The sequence below is a fragment of the Bos grunniens genome, chromosome 10 (assembly GCF_055505025.1).
Source record: "Bos grunniens cultivar Pamir isolate PY7600 chromosome 10, Bosgru_T2T1.0, whole genome shotgun sequence".
Lineage (NCBI taxonomy): Eukaryota > Metazoa > Chordata > Mammalia > Artiodactyla > Bovidae > Bos > Bos grunniens.
The window spans coordinates 85,164,414-85,172,650 of record NC_141174.1 but is presented as its reverse complement, the minus strand read 5'-3'; the positions used below and the strand labels follow the sequence as shown (position 1 = coordinate 85,172,650).

General features: G+C 50.4%; 1 long non-coding RNA gene across 1 annotated transcript; it reads right to left on the bottom strand.

The window, feature by feature from the left end:
- Positions 1–5,217: 5,217 nt before the first annotated feature.
- On the bottom strand, positions 5,218–6,407 carry LOC147365245 (uncharacterized). Its single transcript, XR_015133751.1, has 2 exons — positions 5,817–6,407; positions 5,218–5,527 (listed from the first exon to the last, which is right to left on the bottom strand). It is a non-coding gene; the product is annotated as an uncharacterized LOC147365245 (long non-coding RNA).
- Positions 6,408–8,237: the final 1,830 nt, after the last annotated feature.

The following is an 8,237-nucleotide window of genomic DNA, read 5'->3' as shown; positions in this document are numbered from 1 at the left end:
ATGTTCCGTAAGTGCTGGAGCAGATCGTTGGATGAAGGAAGGGCAATCCAACCAAGCCCTGAGTGTGATGGGGAAGGCAGACGTGCAGAAGTTGGATTCCGAGGCAGGAAGGTCCACACTGCGTGAGAGCACCGCAGCGTGGGTAATTGGTGCTCAAGCCTAGGAGTTTCGATACCAAAGTCCAGGTCTTTCCATCACACCCACGTTTTCCAGCTTCCCTCACTTTTCGGGGGTAGTATACTTCAGGGACAAAGAGCATGTCCGCTTGCTCCAGGCAGAGTGGGTCTGCTGGATTTGTTTTACACATAAGGTGTCTGAGAATTGTTTTATTTAAAGAATGAGCTCTGGGTTTGAAAAAGATTGAGCCTTCCTTAACACCTCTCCGTGTCTTGAAGGGAACACCCCCACGGTGGGAACTTGGCATGAACAAAAGCCTGAGGGTCAGGAAGGAGAGGCAAGTAAAGCAAGCAGTTGTGGAAAGATCCTGGGAAAACCCACCGGGATGGGGATGCAGGTGGGTGCTGAGCAGTCTGGACCATGTGCAGAAGACACCAAGGAGGCGGGGCATCTCAGGGAGAGACAGGTGATGAGAGCAGCTGTTGGAGAATGTGGCTTGGCCTGGATATCCAGGAGGGACTAGAGCAGAGAGGGCAGGGAGCAGAGGCCAGAGGCAGTGAGGATTGTGGAGGGGCTCCAGGAAATAGAGAAGAAAGGGAATGGGCCAATATTTTCCAGGACGACTGTAAGCCTGTAGTGCAAGCCTTGCTGGGACTGCATCTGGCATCTGCTCTCCCCTTAGCTCTCACCTAGTTTCTCCAGCTCCTGGGTCTCAAGCCGAATAGGTAAGAGCAGGGCTGGTACCTGGGCGAGAGGAGTCAGGCACTCACCTCAGTGCAACACTGAAAGGGCACCCCAAACTCAATATCCAGATAAATAAAACTTTAATGTAATATATTTTTTAAAAAAAGCAAAATTAATGCAAAAAAATCTTTAATAAAAAGAATACTGAAATTTCAAATGAAGACAGAGATTGGAGGCAACCGCAGTGCCCATTATTAGGTGAATAGATAAAGAAACGGTGGTACATCCAGGCAATGGAATATCGTTGCTGTTGTCTAGTTGCTAAGTCATGTCTGACTCTTTACGACCCCATGGAGCACGCCAGGCTCCCCTATCCTTCACTGTCTCCCAGAGTTTGCTCAAAGTCATGTCCATTGAGTTGGTTGGTGACGCCATCCAATCACTTCATCCTCTGTCGCCCCCTTCTCCTCCTGCCCTCAATCTTTCCCAGCATCAGGGGCTTTTTCAATGAGTCAGCTCTTCACATCAGGCGGCCAGAGTATTCAGGGCTAAAAAGCAGTGGCTCTCAAGCCAAGAAACGACATGGAAGTACCTTAAATGCATAACACCAAGTGAAAAAGTGAGCCTGAAAAGGCTATGTATTATATGATTCAAATATATGACTTCTAGAAAAGGTAAAACTATGGAGGCAGTAAAAAAATCAGTTTTGCCAGGATGGGGGTGGGGTGTGTGTGTGGGAGAATGAAGGGGTGAACGGATGGAACACAGGATTTTTAGGGCAGTGAAACTGCTGTATATGATGCTAAATGGTGGAATCCATGTCATTATTCATTAGTCAAAATCCGCAGAATGTAAAAACATCAAGAGTAAACCACATGGTAAACTAGGGACTTTAATGCTAACGTTTCAATACTGATTCATGAATTATAACATACATACCACATTAATGTAAGTAATTGGGGAACTGGACATGGAACAAGAGACTGGTTCCAAATCAGGAAAGGAGTACACCAAGGTTGTATATTGTCACTCTGCTTATTTAACTTATATGCAGACTACATCATGAGAAATGCTGGGCTGAATGAAGCACAAACTGGAATCAAGATTGCCAGGAGAAATATCAATAACCTCAGATTGCAGATGACACCACCTTTAGGGCAGAAAATGAATAAGAACTAAAGAGCCTCTTGATGAAAGTGAAAGAGGAGAGTGAAAAAGTAGGCTTAAAACTCAACATTCAAAAAACTAAGATCATGGCAACTAGTCTCATCACTTCATGGCAAATATATGGGAAAACAATGGAAACAGTGACAGACTTTATTTTGGGGGGCTCCAAAATCACTGCAGATGGTGACTATAGCCATGAAATTAAGACACTTGCTCCTTGGAAGAAAAGTTATGATCAACCTAGACAGTATATTAAAAAGCAGAGACATAACTTTGCCAGCAAAGATCCGTCTTGTCAAAGCTATGGTTTTTCCAGTAGTCATGTATGGACGTGAGAATTGGACTATAAAGAAAGCTGAGAGCTGAAGACTTGATGCTTTTGAATTGTGGTGTTGGAGAAGACTCTTGAGAGTGCCTTGGACAGCAAGGAGATCTAATCAGTCCATCCTAAAGGAAATCAGTCCTGAATATTCATCGGAAGGACTGATGCTGAAGCTGAAACTCCAATACTTTGGCCACCTGATGCAAAGGACTGACTCAGTGGAAAAGACACCGATGCCAGGAAAGACTGAAGATGGGAAGAGAAGGTCAGACAGAGGATGAGATGGTTGGATGGCATCACTGACTCAATGGACATGAGTTTGAGTAAACTCCAGGAGTTGGTGATGTACAGGGAGGCCTGGCATGCTGCAGTCCATGGGGTCACAAAGAGTCGGATATGACTGAGCCATTGAACTGAACCAAACTGAACTGGAGAAACCACAGAGGGAGAGGAGAGTATGTGGGAATTCTATACTTTCCTCTCAGTTTTTCTATAAATCTAGAAGTGTTGTAAGAGCGAAGACTATTAATTGAAAAAAAATCAAAATGGAAGCAAACAAATCTATAATAAACAAGGTATCAAATTTCAAAATAAAGGCAGGACCTTTAGGCATGGCTGAGGGTGAGACTACGGAGGCATCATTTTCAGGGCTGGGCAAGTCCAGTATTCCACACTCTGAGCTGGAAGAGTCTTTAGAAGTCACCTTTTATTTTTAAAAGTTATTATGCATTTATTTATTGTTTTCGGCTGTGCTGGGTCTTCACTGCTGCTCGTGGACTTTCTCTGGCTGCCGTGCTCGGGTTTAGTTGCCCCGCAGCCTGTGGAATCTTCCCGGACCAGGAACTGAACCTGTGACCCTGCCTTGGCAGGCGGATTCTTAACCCCCGGACCACCAAGGAAGTCCTATCCTTGTATTTTTCTGAGGAAGAAACTAAGGGTGACTGGGTGAGGTTGTGCTTGGCAGCGGGCTGGGTCTGGAGCAGAACTCTGGGCACACTCTCAGCCCAGCATCCGGGAACTGGGGTCCCTGTTGCAGGCGGGGTGACTCACTGTCCCACACATGCTGTGTGGCAGGGAAAAGGAAGAGGTGGCTGGAGCCTAAAGGACTCCCCAGTCACAAGTGAGCTGACCTTGGGATCTCACCGAGGGTTGGGAGTTTGGTTTATGAGAAGGCCTTCTTTACGTCTCTCTTGGATTATCACATCATTAATGAAGACGTGGGACCAGTCCCACAGAAAGCACATATGGTGGGTGGTTCTTGACATCTTCCTGGGCTCTGCCTGAGCCAGACGCTCCTAGGAAAAGCACCAAACCTGCTCAGAGATCCCTGCCTCACCCCGCCGGGAGCCCTCCTGCTCTCAGATGGGCCGGATGAGCAGTGGACACGCTCCCTCCTTGAAGCTCACTTAGAGCACTCTTAACAGTAGATGCCTTGCCTCAAGTGGGCTTTGGATTTTCCCCGGACTCGTGTGGGTTTCCTCTCCCCTCCGACCCCCAGGCCTGTCCCAGCCGGACTCCAATGCCTGGACACTCTCCACCCTGCACGTGCAGCCTTGGAAGCGGGTGGGATTAGGAGAGGGGGGCAGTGGGGCCTGAACTTGACCTCCGAAGGTCAGAAAGCTGAGACAGGAGGGTACACGTGGGTGGAGTCACATCAGAGTCCCTGGGAGCTGGTGAGGTGGGGCCTGGGGTTGAGGACTCATTCTGCAGGACCATCTGCAGGCATTCAGGCCTCTGCTCCCTCCAACTGAGGTGAATGTGAGCTCAGAGGGCATCACGTGGCAGGCTCAGCCAATGCCTAGAGGAAGACAGGAGGGTCAGAAAGCGCAGGGACAGTGCTACAGCTGGACTCTGATCGCACACTGTCCTAAGAAGCCAAATTTGGAAGATCCCACATCTGCAAAGCCAGCATGGATTCGCAGGGATGTCAGAGGAGGGGAGGGCACAGGACCAGGGGGAGGGGGAGGGGTGGCCCCGGGGCCTCCCCTTGAGAGGATGATGGATGCTCTCTGGCTCTGGAGATAACAGATGATTCTAGAGGTAAAGAGCCAAGTATGAAAATGAGCGTAAGACAAGAGGTGGGAAGGGCCGCGGAGGAAGGGTGTCTGAAGGCCTCTCGGAGGGAAGGTGCAGTAGGCGCTGATGCGTGGAGCAGGATTCTCGCCTGAGACCAGGCTCTGCCCAACCCAGCTTCCCAGCTGTGAGGCATCTGCTGCTCCGGATGGCTGTCTCCCTGAAGCCCCTTCTCTAATATTTGCTCAAGTCTGCCTTCTTGCTGACTCAGGGGGTAGGGGGTGGCTCAGCCTTCAGAAGTGTGATTCCAACACCGTTTGTTCAGTAGCTCCTAGTGTGGGTACCACTGTAATGGCCATTGGGTGTGATGGCTCGGAATCTGTAGGATGTGTGATCGTCCCCATCATTAGGACAGAGACATGGTGGCAATGGGGTGTGCTGAGAGGGTGGGCTTGAGGTCTGGGAGGTCTGGGTTGAGTGCCAGCTTATCCCTGTGTGATCCAAGTCCCTATCCCAAACCTGTCTTGGTTTCTGTGAAGGGGTTGAAGCAGCTTTTATTTTATAATATACAATCTATGGAAAAAGATATTACTGAGAACACAGCAAACAGCTAAGCCCTACCACGTTGGCCCATGTCTGCTCCAGCATTTCTCCTTTCTCCTTCCCTTTCAGATGGTGTTGAGGGTCCCTGGGCAAACACCACCCCGCCCTACCACTCCCCACCTCAGTTAAAGTCCCCACCTTGCAGACGGCTATTAGGTTGACATTGTGTGAACAACAGCCAAAGTTTCTCTAAAGATTGCAATCTTTTCAACACCCTTTTAGAGGTTGTGGGGCCTCCCATAGAAAACCTCCAGCCCAGAAGTTCTTCCATCATTCCCAGGCTGCCCCCTGAGAACAGAGATCACACCCCCTGGGTCTTTTATTTCTTTATTTTTAACTACACTGGGTCTTCATTGCTGCACATGGGCTTTCCCTAGCTATGGAGAGCGAGGGCTACTCTCCAGCTGCGGTGCACGAGCTTCTCATTGCAGCGGCTTCTCGTTGCAGGGCACAGGCTCTAGAGCACGCGGGCTTCAGTAATTGCTGTGTGTGGGCTCCAGAGCGCAGGATCAGTAGTTGAGGGTCCCAGGCTCTAGAGCATGGACTCAGTAGTTGTGGTACATGGGCTTAGTGGCCCCAGCATGCGGAATCTTCCTGGACCAAGGATCAAATCTGTGTCCCCTGCAATGGCAGACAGATTCTTAACCACTGGACCACCAGAGAAGTCTGTTCCCTGGGTCTTATATCCCCCACCCTGTCCACTGGGGCTAGTGAGTGTGTAATCTGTGCCTCTTGACTTGTGGCTGAATGATTTGGGCTGATGGCCCCTTGTCTAGGCCCCTCCTCCCTCAAACCCCCCAGAGCCTGGCCCTGGGCTGCCGATAGAGGGGAAAACAGCTAATAAATCAGCCTCAATTCCAATGCGATCAGGTAGCAGCTCCTAAATGCCGGCAGCTCCTCCCAGACCTACCTCAGGACTCCCGGGTAGCTGATGTCACAGGGGCCACTCTCCTGGTTTACCCCCTCTCTCTTCCTAGAGGGGGTGTGGCTTTAGTCCTCCAGAGCTCTCAGATGTCTTAATGCAGCGTGTAATGTAAAATTCACACAACCAGTGATCTCACACACCTGGAACCTGGCTCTCAACCCAGCTGTGATCCAGGGCTGAAGGGCCCACGGTGTGGTCTGTTAGGGCATGTGTGTTGGGAGAGCCTGAATGAGCTAGGAGAGCCTGAGCAGACCAGAGGTAGGGCAACCAGAAGGGACCCAGAGTCACTGTCAAGAGCCTGAGGGCACCAGAGGCAGGGCAACTGGGAAGGACCCAGGGTCATTGTCATTGTCATGGACCCAGACTAACATCTCCAGTACTCCTGGATACCTCCATAGGGGGAACACTGCTCCATCTCACAGATGGGAAAAGTGAGGTTCAGAGAGGCTGCACGGCCTGCTCATGGCTTTGCTTAGATACTAAGTCATAGACTGATTATTCCCCCTAAAGCCATCCATCTCCGGGTCACCTTTCTCCCTTCCCATTCCTTCTTCTTGGGTCACAAGGACAAGAGTCACTGAGGCAGTAAGACTGGGTCTGGGGCCTGGTTGTCCTGGCTGATTATGACATGGAAGGTGATATTTCAAGCCTCCCTTTGCTCTCTGGTTCAAGGGAACACTGAGCCCTGCATCAGGAGGCTCATAGGAGGTGAGGTGTGTCACTCCAGAGATGCTGCCTAAGCAGGAGGGGATGAGGATTATTGCCACCAGGCTAGCAGGAAGATGCCTGGGCAAGAATGATGTAAGGCTGAAGGGCACAGCAGGCAGAGCAGCCTGGCCAGACCAGTGATGCCTGGGAGCTGTGCTGGACAGCAGCCTCCTGGGTTATGCCCAGGGAAGGCCTGGAGGCTGGGACCTGAGCATGCCCTACATTGCGTGGGTTTCCAGGGATGGGTCAGAAGCCGTGATGGCCCACACTGGGAGGACGTGGCCTGTCCCAGCAGCCAACCTAGACCAGCCTCGGAGGGCTGGAACCTCTGGGCTGGAACCTCTGTTGAGAGCTTGTTCATGGAATGTTAGGGCTCCATCTGGGGTGATGATTGCTCTGGCTTGCCTGGGATGTGGGACTTTTAGTGCTGAAACTGACAGTCCTGGGCAAATTGGGATGGTTGGTCTTTCTAGGACCAGTGTTGTCTGGCCATTGTTTCCCTGGAGAGGGAGCACGTGCCGGATTGGGGAGCTGGAGAGTTTGGAAGGGAAATGTTCTTCCCCAGCCGGCCCCTTCCGGCCCTGGCCTCCAGCCCAGCCTCCTGCAGGGAGGGGCCTGTGATCTGATCTTAAATGTGCTGGAGCTGTCTCTGCAGGGGGCACAGGGGCTGAAGTTTTGTAGGGGTTCATTCAGAAGGAATTATTAGGAAACATTGCAGCCACCCCTCTAAGCCACAGCCAGCTTTGTTATTTTGGACATTTTATTTTTCATCACCTGCCTCCTGAACCCTGTTTTATGAACTTTAGACCTGGGAGGGGATGAGGGATGTTATTGATTGGCCTTCTTAACTCTCCAAATGAACACTGAGTGGTATGGATACAGAAAAAAGCACCAGGCCTTAAAAGTGCTGAGTGACCCTGGACACAGGCGACAGTGACAAGTCATACTTGAGAGGCATGCGGTGCAGCCAGGCCAGGCGCACAATAGAGACGTGCGAGTCATCATTACTGTTCTTGCTTTGCAATTAGACTCCGTGACTTTTAACTTTATTATTTCCTTCCTTCTGCTGCCTTTAAATTTTGTTTGTTCTTTTAGGAGGTAGGTTAGGTTGTTTTGACCCCATGGCTTTTATTTATTTAATTTATTTGGCTGTGCTGGGTCTTAGTTGAGGCATGTGGAATCTTTAATATTCATGTGGCATGCAGGATCTTTATGGAGCATGGGAAATCTTAGTTGCATCATGTGGGATTGAGTTCTCTGACCAGGAATCGAACCTGAGCTCTCTGCATTGGGAGTGCAGAGTCTTAGCCGCTGGACCCCAAGGGAAGTCCCTTTATTTTTTTTTAAGACCCCATGCCCACTATCTCATGGCTGTCAGACAAACCCCAGAGTGTAGCTGGGTTGGGGTTGCCCCATTTAGCAGGTGAAGAAACAGGCTCAGAGAGGGTGGAATAGTGCTTGGAGGGCATGTGAAGGATTAGTGGTGGCCCCGGGTGCCAGCTCGGGTCTCCTGACTCCTGGGGTAGGACACCCTGCACTTGTCTGGTTCTCACTGGGTGGATATGTCAGCGTGGTGTGTGTGTGTGTGCCTGTGCTGGGAGGAGAAGGGAGACAGGAAGGAGGGAGCAGTTCTTTGAATCTGCAATTAGTATCATATTAAGAAGAAGCCACACCTGGCTCAGAAGGGGCATGGCTAAT